Source organism: Salvelinus sp. IW2-2015, linkage group LG4q.2 (genome assembly GCF_002910315.2).
Source record: "Salvelinus sp. IW2-2015 linkage group LG4q.2, ASM291031v2, whole genome shotgun sequence".
Lineage (NCBI taxonomy): Eukaryota > Metazoa > Chordata > Actinopteri > Salmoniformes > Salmonidae > Salvelinus > Salvelinus sp. IW2-2015.
The window spans coordinates 19,162,833-19,176,451 of NC_036843.1; the positions used below are offsets into that span (position 1 = coordinate 19,162,833).

Consider the following 13,619-nt stretch of genomic DNA (forward strand, 5'->3'; position numbering starts at 1 on the left):
GGTGTACTGTTTCCAGACAAAAAATACTAAAGTTTCACAGTAGTTTGATAACAGGTATAGTATGTCGGTCAAATACATTTGTTTTCTTCCAGATGTGTTCTTTGTGAGCCATTGTTCCATATTACAACAGCTCCCCCATCTCACCACATCTGTCCGCGGCAGGCACCGCAGACCGACACTGAGACAGTCCGCAGGGTAACTCATTAGAATAACCATCAATGGGTAATCTTTTGACGGTTTAATGACTTGAGAATTCCCAGTAGAGACCATGTAATCAATACAAATAGAGGCCCTGGAAGCTCATTGACATAGAATGTACAAGTATGTGATGTAAAATGTGTTGTATAATAAGCACCAATGAGAGAACAGGGAATAGGGGTATCCACTAGTGCAGGGTTTCCCAAACTCGGTCCTGGGGACCCCAAGGGGTGCAGGTTTTTGTTTTTGCCATAGCACTACACAGCTGATTCAAATAATCAACTAATCACCAAGCTTTGATCATATGAACCAGCTGMGTAGTGTTCAGGCAAAAACCCAAACGTGCACCCCTTGGCGTCCCGAGGGCCGAGTTTGGGAAACKCTGCAGCAGTGTTTGACAAAGTTAGGAGATTGCAGAATCTTAATACGTCATCGAACATTGGTTTACACTGGCTGTTCATGAGGCATGGCCGCTGGGAACTATAGCCCTACATCATTCCAGCATAATTGTAATACAAATGCGACAAGAATTTGCTTCGAAAATGCAGAAACCTTTAAGATGTTAAAATTATATATTAAAGTTCTGTACTCGAGTCCCTTGATGCCATTGAAGAAGTTGGCGCGGTCCCTGGGGCTGAATCGCTCGTGATACTCCAGTATTGAAAAATAATTGTGTAGAGATTAGTTCTGTCCATGGTACTGAATCGCTCGCTGAAGCAGTGTATATACTGTATGTTCGCGCTGTCCGTAATGCTAAATCCCTCAAGGTAGTAGCTAACGTATTACAGTAAACTTGCATTGATGAAGTCCATTACAGTAAACATGCGTTGATGAAGTCCTTGTAAACGGAGTAAATTTCAACATGTGAACATAGGTTGTACAAGGTTAAAACAGGTTAGTAGAACATGTCTAGACTCTATTGTCATAATAACTCCACTGTAGATGTAGATACCGTCGGCATGTTCCTTCTGAGTGGAGAGGCCTTGTCTTGAAGGCACTGAGTCGCATCCAATGAAATGTATTTATTGTAAGAGCTAAAATTTATACTGAGAAGCATTGACTTGCGCTATTACAACTGCAGTAACACAACACACCGTTTGGAAGTAATCTGAAACCTTGTATCCCACTCAAAAATGATGTCATGAATAGGATATAGCGGGGTATACGTAAACATCAGGTGCGTTGTTAAACCTTGTATCCCACTCAAAAATGATGTCAGACTCCCATGTTATCAGCATTGCTGTGCGAATGAATAGGATATAGCGGGGTATACGTAAACATCAGGTGCGTTGTTAGAGGAGCCAATATCCTACTCTTGCGATATGCCGTGCAGTTACCCAATAGACTTCAGTTTCCATTGCTACTGTTGATCTTCTATGTAAAGGCATAGAGTCTATGAACACTATAAGCCTATATTCTAGTCAGTATACATCTTAATTATTAGTGCAAAAACACAACACTTTATTATTCACACTCAATTGTAAAAGTTATGCAACAAAAGAGTCGGGTGCGTGCAGTCGGTTTCCTCCAAGATTATGCACGGGATCCTATGGTTTGACATCAGAGCGGTTCTATTGCCCATGTGGCGTCGTTCTTTAGGCCTACCTCTTTTGTTCAATGCAATACTATCCCGTCTTCCCTGCAAAAGCTCTACCACCAGCACTTCTTTAGCAGGTCCCACAGAGTGAAAGGCTGAATCAAGGAGTACGAACGAACGTGAGTCTGAGCCAATCCGTGATGACTTCCTCCATGTTTTTCCAATCGAAAGGAGAGGGAAAATAGCTAACATCACATGTCCCAGTAACTGCTGCTAAAGGTCTTAGTTTGTTAAATCTTCTCGACTGGTAGAACTAACTATTTTGGGGGGATGGAAGCACAACGATGGCAATAGGGGGAGAACCACTCATTTGTGCAGTGTAATGTGCGTCCCTTCTTTTTGGTCGAGGTTTCAAATCGAAAATCCATTGAGCAGCATATATTTGGATAATAAAGCGCTGTTGCGGGGCTGAATAGCTGAGAATACACTGAAGAAGGACTGAAGGAGCAAGCCTTTTGATAACTTGGATGGAGGGCAAGCAGCACTCAGTCACTGTGGATTAACTCGGCGTAGAGGCACAGCGGGGAGAAGTGCGCTTGAGGTGCAAAGGTCTCCCTGCTGAGAGTTGATCCGAGTTCCCCATAGCAGCCACTTTATCGCACTCGGCTGCAGAGACGTGCGATCGGCTAAATAGAGCAAGCCGGTGTTACTGCGGAGGAAAGCCTCTACTGTTGAGAGGTGTGTCGACGYGCGGCAGGAGAATGGCAAGGGCTTTAGCGAGTCTGAGGGAAAAGCAAACGCCCGTTTTTCAGCAAAGGATTCTGTCGAACCGCGTTGGAATTTGACTTTCTCTGTGTTGGTTTATTTGGATCTTTATTTTAAACTCGGAAGAAAATGAGCACAAGTGGATTGGATTCTGAGGGGTACAAACCAATGGCATATTACTCGGGCACTCTGAATAGGTGGGCTGTGCGGAATTGTGCGCTATGAAATCCAGCGCACCTTGTATCGATATAATTTAGCCAAAATCCAATGGASCAAAACAAAAAGGAACATGGGAAAATATGAAATGTGAGAAAATTCGATTCCCCTGACCCTCGGTGCTCAGATCAGGACTGGCGTTCCTTCTTCAAGGTAAACTTTTACAGTTTAGATGTTAAGAATGTTTGTACATTTTCATCAGTCCTTTTTGTGTTCTTTGGTTCGTCGTTTGTCGACATAAAGAACAAAACAGTGTTAAGATGTGGGCTACGATTGTCAAGGCTGAACCCATTAGGTTCCAAAGCAAGATAACCTGCAGGACGTTGTTGAAAACTAGGTGTGAGCAGTATAACCAGGTATTCAGGTACATCGCAAGGTCAAAAATTCAGGAATTCAAAAATTCAGGAATTGAGTCTGTCTGACTGCAATATTATTAATTTGATGGTATGGGTGTAGATCAACATTACGCAGTGGTATCATTTGTTTGGCCAGGTCGCTGGTTGAAATGTTATACATAGCCTACACAGCATCACAACTGATCCTATCTATCGTTAGGCCTGTTCTATCTTTATCTTGATTTGGGTGAATGTGGTATATTGGTATTTTACTAGGATCCCCGTTATTTATTTGGATCACCGCTCTTCCTGGTGTCCAAAATGTGGTGGCAATGATGGTGTGTGTGTGGGTGTGTTAACGCAGGCACCCTCTTTTACTGCCTCATCCTGTCACGAGGAGCTAGATTGAAATCACCTCCATGTATATGCAAGCTGAGTTCCCATGCCAATTCAACTTGATAGATAACTCCGCTAAATGTCCGCTATGAAATGTGTGTACTAAATGTAGGCTARCCATGCATGTTACAATAGTCTTCAACCTTGGCATAGGTTCAAATGATGATGGAGGATCCAGGCGTCGTCATCRTCTTGCCCTATCCTAGGCGATATATCATGCTCACTACCATGGCACCACTGTCTSGCTGCTTGATGCAGCCCACATAACCACCCACATATGCTTGATGCACGGGAATTACATGTATCGAGATGATACGTAAATMAGCAACATTATTCTATAATAATCCTTTGGTGAGACATATGGAGTTCATATTTGCTATGTATAGGTAAAGGCAATGCATGGATGTTATTTAGAATGGCAACAATGTGTCCTAGGAAATTCACAACTTACGCAGTGTTCTTGCGCGCGTATTTGCGTTTGAGTTAGRTTTCTGTACTTGTGGTACCATTTGTGCATCAAAACTATGTCATCTAGTGAGTACAATAGAATACGTCAATGCCCATTTGAATTCCACATCACAAGGCGTTWATTTTATTTCAGCAACGCTGGTTGTCGGGTAGGCTATCTTTACGCACGTGCGCTTCTATAAATCGAATCTGATTAACACGACATATTTCAATACTTCAGACCCCACGACARGTCACCCTTAACGGGGCAGGGTAGCTGTCATGGTATTGGTTTCAACAATGTGTTTGTTGTGCTTTATAGTCAAACGTGTGCTATTTTAGGGCGTCATTATGAGGAGACAATGACACGTCTCTGTGTTCTGATGAGGCTAACCTGCGCATGTTTATCAATTGACATGTATCTCACACCTGTCACATGGAAGCATATGGGCAAAGCACTATTATTACCATATATGAAGTTGATATACACATTTACTTCTAGACGGCAGGGGAATAGAAAACAAATAGGTAGGTAGTTCAGCAGCCCCTGTCAATTCCTAAACCGCTCTTAGAAATGGTTGAAATAGTCACTTGTTTTTGAATGCACATTGTGATATGCTATATAATTAATTTCACTTAATAAACAGTAGTTATGTAATGTACAGTTCTATGTACTGTATGTAAGGGTATTCTGTACTCCATATCTTCTGTCCAAGTCTATAGGTAAACTGAGCTGCAGCTCCCCTGCTAGTGGCTGGTGGTGCTATAATTCAATTTATGCTACTGTACCTCCAAGTCCATACTGCTGCCTGCTTCAGCTCTGAGGGGCTGGGCAGCACTGAAGACGGACTACAGCTTTATCCTACAACCTATAGGCCTAAGGGTGGAGTGGAGAGTGGAATGTATTTTTGATAAACAAATAAGCCTGTATTCAAAAGAAAATATTGTATAGTGCATTATGTATTCATTTTAGACCCGTGGACTTCTTCAATTGTTGTGATATAATTTGAAAGATGTGTCTTTTTTTAGATCTGATATGGGCCGTGTGAGAAGTAGTGGCAGCGGTCCCTGTAGCTCTGAGACCTGTTTTAATTACACTAGCAGTGCTTAAGACCCCGTGATGTCGCGAGCCCGAGCCAAGGAAGGGCACGGTGTGATGATCCTGCTGTTACTGTGATAGGGTAACTGAGGGAATCAAATGCTGCAAAACAACATCCTCCCCCAGGCAGGATTAGCACCACACTCTACCTGGGTGKTCAACAAGTACATACTGTATCCTTTAGTCTACTACAGCATATTGCCTTTGATATGCCCTCTGGGTGCATGTGTGAGAAGTTACCATGACATACACTATTTGAACACATTTACGGCCAATATTACTTGTTCTTACAGAGAGCATACGATCAGCAAGTACTTACGGTCCTCTACTACACCATCTTTATGCCTTTGATATGTGTGTTCTTTTCCCCTCTGTGTGTGTGTGAAGACATACCATGACAGGTTTGAACACATTTATTGATACCTGATACATGAGACATGTATGTCTCAGACAGATAAGTGTTAGCAGATGTGTGACTTGACAGCTCTGGTGGGATGAAACCTGGATAGATTCGAACATTAAACTAGACATAGCACTCAGCTAAAAATCATGTGACTCGTGTATGCTGAGTTAGTGTAACCCAAGATGCCTGTTTCCTTTCTAGAGATGTTATGTTTTACCATGATGTGGTATATGCTCTATGCTGTGTTTACCAAATGTTGCATATCCACTTGTCTTTTTTGCATCATATGCTGTCAATGAAACTGGTGATGTGGGGACTGTTATAGTTTGGTCAAGAGTTCAGCACCATGGACAGTTACAAGTGAGATTGTGTCAGAAGTTTGGGAGGCTAGAAGTGTTATTGTGTCAGAACCATGGACAGCTCCTCGCTCTTGATCTGMGTTCTGCGTGGTAGAGTGCACACAACAGGGTAGGTCAGCTGGTAGAGCATGTCGTTTGTGACGTCAAGGTTATGGGTTCGATTCTTACGGGGGACCAGTACGAAAAAGTAAGAGAATGTATGCACTAGAGGTCGGCCGATTAATCGGAATTCCCGATTAATTAGGGACGATTTCAAGTTTTCATAACAATCGGTAATCGTCATTTTTGGACACCGATCATGGCCGATTACATTGCACTCCACGAGGAGACTGCGTGGCAGGCTGACTACCTGTTATGCGAATGCAGCAAGGAGCCAAGGTAAGGTGCTAGCTAGCATTAAACGTATCTTATAAAAAACAATCAATCTTAACATAATCACTAGTTAACTACACATGGTTGATGATATTACTAGTTTATCTAGCTTGTCCTGCGTTGCATATAATCGATGCCGTGCCTGTTAATTTATCATTGAATCATAGCCTACTTCGCCAAACGGGTGATTTAACAAGCGCATTCGCGAAAAAAGCACTGTCGTTGCACCAATGTGTACCTAACCATAAACATCAACAACTTTCTTAAAATCAATACACAGAAGTATATTTTATTAAACCTGCATATTTAGTTAAAAGAAATCCAGGTTAGCAGGCAATATTAAACTAGGGAAATTGTGTCACTTCTCTTGCGTTCATTGCACGCAGAGTCAGGGTATATGCAACAGTTTGGGCCGCCTGGCTCGTTGCGAACTAATTTGCCAGAAATTTACATAATTATGACATAACATTCAAGGTTGTGCAACGTAACAGGAATATTTAGACTTATGGATGCCACCCGTTAGATAAAATACGTAACGGTTCCGTATTTCACTGAAAGAATAAACGTTTTGTTTTCGAAAATATAGTTTCCGGATTTGACCATATTAATGACCTAAGGCTCGTATTTCTGTGTGTTATTATGTTATAATTAAGTATATGATTTGATATTTGATAGAGCAGTCTGACTGAGTGGTGGTAGGCAGCAGCAGGCTCGTAAGCATTCATTCAAATAGCACTTTCGTGCGTTTGCCAGCAGCTCTTCGTTGTGCTTCAAGCATTGAGCTGTTTATGACTTCAAGCCTATCAACTCCGGAGCTAGTTAGCGGTGTGTGCGCTAATAGCGTTTCAATTGGTGACGTCACTCGCTCTGAGACCTTGAAGTAGTTGTTCCCCTTGCTCTGCAAGGGCCGCYGCTTTTGTGGAGCGATGGGTAACGATGCTTCGAGGGTAGCTGTTGTCGATGTGTTCCTGGTTCGAGCCCAGGTAGGGGRMAGGAGAGGGACGGAAGCTATACTGTTTCACTGGCAATACTAAAGTGCCTATAAGAACATCCAATAGTCAAAGGTATATGAATAGTCAAATGGTATAGAGAGAAACAGTCCTATAATAACTACAACCTAAAACGTCTTACCTGGGAAWATTGAAGACTCATGTTAAAAGGAACCAGCAGCTTTCATATGGTCTCATGTTCTGAGCAAGGAACTTAAACGTTAGCTTTCTTACATAGCACATATTGCACMTTTACTTTCTTCTCCAGCACTTTGTTTTTGCATTATTTAAACCAAATTGAACATTTTATTGATGTATTATATTAAGTTAAACTAAAAGTGTTCATTCAGTATTGTTGTAATTGTCATTATTACAAATAAATAAATACATTTAAAAAATTGCCCGATTAATCGGTATCGGCTTTTTTTGGTCCTCCAATAATCGGTATCAGTATCGGCGATGAAAAATCATAATCGGTCGACCTCTAGTGTGCACTCACTACAGTAGGTTGCTCTGGATATTCTGCTAAAATGTAAATGTTTCAAGCTCATTCATTAACTGGGAATCATGGACAGAAACCACATTCTCCGTTTGCTTAAATATACTGTACTGTAGGTTTTTCTGCTCCCAAAACAGCTTTGATATGAGGCTTATGAGAGAGATGTATTTATAATCTATCTGACCTTTATGTGATGTTCTCATTGGATTTTGTGGTAATCATTATTCTTAGCATTTAATTACCTACTGTGTTTGTAGTGTTTAAGGATGTCTTAGTTTTTATGATTTGTTAATTGCTAAACAAGGAGTTAACTGTTGAGTCAATTTTAAAAGTCACCAGGCAGCATTGCATTTAAGCACGAGGTTAATAGAGATTGGGCCAAAGTGGATTGCTGAATATGTACATTTAATTAAGAATAATTGAATGAAATACCAATCAGAGGATCAGGTCTGCTAGGCTCTGTATAAGCTGCAGATCCAGATGGGATGTAAATAACATCTTATAGTTTAGATAAACACTGGTGGTCCGTTTAACACATTACAGACTGGCTAGACACCTAGTYTGGCAATAGATCCCTTTACTGGTCCTAAATCCATGATCCAGGATTACCTTGAAAGATTACATAATACTTTTACCTTAGTGATAGGTAAATTAACCTTTGTTGTTTTGGATTTCAAATTAAAAATAAATATTGGTTTGTGATATTTAATGGAAGCAAGTTTTTAGGAGTTTTTACTTATAGTATAGACTAAACACTGGTATCCAATGTACCTTATTTAAGAGAGCATAGAATCAGACCGGCATAGATCGTTGCCAAGGAAGCTGTGGAGTCCTAATGCTTCTGGAGGATCCCAAACCAAATCAGGAGTTACAGTTCATTAGCGTAGGAGAAAACTTCAGCTGGGAACGACTAATCAAAACCACCATTAGTTTGATTAGTAGTTAATTTCCTTAATTTGGTGTTCCTCAAGTTGTTTATGCAGGGTGAGCTTTGTGTCAGTGTGTCATTGTAATGTGGTGACTAGAATGGGCTCCTCTGTCTGTCTGTGAGTGGGATGGACTTTGAYGGGTGTTTGTCTGTGATAATGAGCTGTCAAGGTGACAGCGGTGGGTTGTTTTGATCTTGCAACCACCTGCTGGTTTAAACAGGAGAAAAGTGGCAGTCAGGAATGGTAATAGTTTCTGTGGTGAAGGACAGTGAGTCTGTGATGCGGTTATGCATTTGACTGATGAGGCACTGATCCCTAATTACTAAAATATTGATATGCACTGGGGTAAATCCCAAATTAAATGACAGTAGAACTTCATGTTCTGTTATTTTTACAGCAGAGACACCAGGGATGAGCGCATACGTATTTGGATATAAATTATTTCTCAGTTTACTTTCAGACAACATGTAAAACCACAGTAAGTGAGTCTATGGGAACAAGACCCATGAAATAGTTATGTATTGAGACCCAAAAGGCAATTCATCTCAGAAGACCTGCCAACCACAAGAGCAGGGGGATGTTTGGATGTTCGATAGCATGGGCTATGTATAGGAAAGGTTAAGTTAGCGAGTTCCACTGCTGATTTGTATTCTTCCACTCTAATCAAGGACTGGTCGAGACCTGGGACACCAAGTGGGTACAGTTAATTATCAGGTAGAATAGAAAACTGGCAGTACTCCGGACCTCCAGCTCGGATTTGAATACCCCTGTTCTATAGCATGGGATAAGCATAGAAATTAAAATTTAAACCCACTAAGAAACATATGTATTCTGTTGATAGGGCAGGAGAGTTCATCTGTCTAAATCAACACTGAGGAAAAAAATTGTTTAGTACTATCCCAGGACTTTGTAAATACAGTATTTACCAAGAAGGGTCCAGAACCAGGCTTGTTATTCACACAGTTAATGCAATTTTCTGTTTTCATTCTATTTTTCCATTRATAGTTTCCAATATCACATTTTTGGGGGGTTATAGCTTTAATTTGATAACAAAGAATCAGCAGAGCTGTCCTGGTGGTACATTARTGGTCAATTTGCATTTGGGAAAATATTACCAGAAGTAGATGTATGGATGTGAGAGTGTATTTAGTGAAGCTAGAGTAGAAGGGATAAAACAATAATTTGCTATCAAATAGGTAGATGTATACATTCATAAAAACACCTTCATGACACATACAGTAACAGTCAAAAGTTTGGACACACCTATTCATTCAAGGGTTTTTCTTTAGTTTTACTATTTTCTACATTGTAGAATAATAGGAATACATCAAAACTATGAAATAACACATATGGAATCATGTAGTAACCAAAAAAGTGTGAAACAAATCAAAATATATTACATTTTTTAGATTCTTCAAAGTAGCCACCCTTTGCCTTGATCACAGCTTTGCACACTCTTGGCAAGCTAATGTACTATTTCAAGCTAATGTACTATTTCAAGCTAATGTATTATCCTCTTTCATGATGTGTAGTCTAGCCACTTTCAGTTAAAACATTAATATTCACAATATTCTCTTAGCCTGTTAGGTGTTTGTAAATACAAACATATCATAATACTATCTATCTTTATAATCTTAATGCTTTGTGGGCAGCTATCAGCTTTTTGCGACTGTCAGTAAATTGTAGTGTGTAAGGTTCTGGGCCGACGTCCTGTAGTGTGATGAGATTAGTTTGAATAGGTGGGTATATCCTCTTCTCTGCCTGGCCTTAATCTGCCCAGCAACACACGGACCCTGCCGTACCCTGCTGTACATATGGCACATTTGACAAGATTACACACACCACTGATGGGAAAAGCCCTTAACGAGGCTTTGGCTGTGACAGACAGAGGCAGAACTACAGACACAAGCTGCAGAGCTATTCTGTACAGTAACAATAAGTCATTTATTGGATTTATATAGTGCTTTTCTACCAACTGAGGTACTCAAAGCGCTTTTCATAGTAATGGGGAAACTCACCTCATCCACCGCCAATGTGTAGCACCCACCTGGGTGAAGCATGGCGACCATTTTTGTGCCAGAACGSTCACCACACATCAGCTTTCAGGTGGAGAGGTGAGGAGTGATAAATGCCAATTAGGAATGATGCTTTGGCTGTGATAGAGGTAGAGCCTCAGGAAACTACAGAGCCATTTTGGCTCACTACAGCACCGCCACACAGTGTTCCCAGCAGCCCCACCTCCCCTTCTTAATCATATTACTCTAAAGAGCAGATTATTTAAAAAAAATGACCTTCTTGTGATTTCAGTTTAAATGCAATTAGCCAAACCACACATTTGATTTTAATAGCTGTTTTATGTATTGCATTTTCCAAGCAACCAACCTAGCTATAGCTATATACAGTTGTGTGTGTGTGTGTGTGTGTGTATATCAGTGTGATAGCCAGACTACTAAATAGTCAATTAATGATACCCAAACTATCTGCACTGACTCTATCTGCACTGACTCTATCTTGCACTGACCCTACGCACTCTCACTATACTTTATATACACACCATATACACTCTCACTATACTTTATATACACACCATATACACACTGACTATACTTTATATACACACCATATACACTCTCACTATACTTTATATACACACCATATACACTCTCACTATACTTTATATACACACCATATACACACTGACTAGACTTTATATACACACCATATACACACTGACTAGACTTTATATACACACCATATACACACTCACTAACACACACTACACTGTCACTCCCACACAAATCCCTAACACATTCTCTTCAAACACTACATGCGCACACGCTCACGCACACACACACACACATAACACACACGCATACCGACACAACACAAACCAACAAACATACTTACACACACGCACACACTTTTACACTTATCATTTGCTGCTGCTATTCTGATCTTTATTTTACTGTTATTATTATCTTTCCGGATGCCTAATCACTTTACCCTGCCTTCATGTACATACAGTATCTACGTCATGTTCCTTTGCACATTGATCTGGTACTGGTACTCCCTGTATTTAGCGTCATTCTTGTGTATTTTATTTTATTCCTCTAGTGTTAGTTACTATTTTATATATATATATATTTATTTTTTTACTCTGCATTGTTGTACAGGTTCGTAAGCAAACATTTCACTGTAAAGTCTGCACAAATTGTATTCGGCGCATGTGATGAATAGAATGTAATTTGATTTGTGATTAGGGATTATCATTTGGCACCATACTCAGGATACTGCCAGACCTTCAAATGGGTTTCTTTCTAACACTTCAGCAGGGCTTGATTGAGCTMGCCTGGTGGATATGAATACATGCATGAATAGTGATGTTCCTTTGGCACCATACTCAGGATACTGCTAATGATGCACGTTGAGGTAGCCAGTCTGGTACAGTGTACAGTGTATGTCATGCATCACGTTTAGTGAGATGGAGCATGGAACCCTAATCCCCAACTCTTATGAGGTGGCAGCCATCTGTCCTGGCTGGCTTGTGTTCTATTATTAAAAACCCTATCCTGTAGTCAAATGACCTATTGGCCTCATGGGTGGAATGTTATTCATATTTTTCATAATTTCATAGTTTATGTATATATACGTATATATTTTACTGACGAAAATCTGGTGTTTCCATGTCAAACAGTTTTGTTATATTTCAGTCTTCTGTGATGTATATAAAGTGTAACACTGGGATGCAAACTCAAAATGTAATACATTTCAACTCTATCTGACATGGTACGACCATGTGTGTGAGGTGTATACTTTTGTTTCAAAGTAYATTCTCTATGTGACCCTGATTTAGCCCACTGCAATAAAAGGTTGATGCCTGCTGTGGATTGACAGAATGGCTAATTCTGTGGCGATGTAGCCTATAACATACTTGGCCTATTATTGGGAATTGCCATAATMCAGACATGCAGTGTATTTATCAGAGATGAGATCGAATAACAACATCAAGGCAAAATAAGAGTTTTGGACTGTATTCAATCCGTTTCGCCGATGTAAAGGTCATTTCAGACGTTTACCATGAATGCAGTCTGCGACTGTGGGAACATTGTCAACCGCGCTATAAAGTGTATTTTCTCTGCTACGGATTGAATAGGAATCTAAATCTAGATTCCAAGAATATTTAGATATTCCTGACGCGTTGTGATAACGGAGGTTGGGTTTCAGGTTTTATGGTGCATCTGATCTGAGTGTTCTCTGAGAGCCACCTCTTATATTGCTCCACACACAGTAATGAATTGGAATAGCTTTGTGCACATCTGTATTCAGCATAGAGGCCACAGTGTGATACTATAATGGTGTCTCTTGCTTCATTGAGGATAGGCTCATACCAGTTATACGCCTGCAGACAGTTGTGCTGAATACAAATGTAGGTTCCTGCATCTCTCTCATTTAATTAAAAAAACGATTGATCAAACACCAACAATTTTTTTAATCCTCTGAGCATCCTCTGAGCATGCACTCAACCAGGTTCATTTCATATCTTCTGTGACCCTAAGTTACAGTTTGATATAATACTTTGTAATGTATCATATTCTTTCCCTGGTGCACTTAAAGACAAACACACGGAAAAGAACAAAGAGTCGCTAGAATATTACAGATGAATAATTAAGGGAGCCGAATATCTCGGGAGAGATAGAGATAACGTTAATGCCTTGGTGGTGGTGGTGGGGATATTTCAAGTATTTATTGCATTAGAGATGAGGAAAGTGTCTGGAGGAGCCCAGCTAGTTAGGGCATTGAGTTGAATAAACCCATGAGGACAGATGAAAGGATGATAGGACAGTCTCCACTCCCCAGTATTTGCTCTTTCAAATAGGAGTCTGGAGACAGTTACATGCAGTGCATGACTGAAACTCTATATATTACATAACGTTAGATTGGGCTTTTGTCAAACCTAATGTCAATGTGCTATTGTGAAGCTATAAACTGGGTAAGAATACATGGGAAGGGGGAGGGAGAGGGAGGGAGCGAGGGAGGGAAAGGGAGAGAGAGAGGAAGGATGGGAAAGGGAGAGA

The 13,619-nt window shown here is 40.4% G+C and overlaps 1 protein-coding gene across 1 annotated transcript in view; it reads left to right on the forward strand.

Moving 5' to 3' along the window:
* The first annotated feature begins 1,974 nt into the window (after positions 1-1,974).
* LOC111963436 (leucine-rich repeat and fibronectin type-III domain-containing protein 5-like) overlaps positions 1,975-13,619 on the forward strand; it is a 43,777-nt gene continuing 32,132 nt past the window's right edge. The window contains exon 1 of the mRNA XM_023986876.2: positions 1,975-2,869. The gene's annotated coding sequence lies outside the window, so the exon portion shown is untranslated. The remainder of the gene's footprint in view (positions 2,870-13,619) is intronic.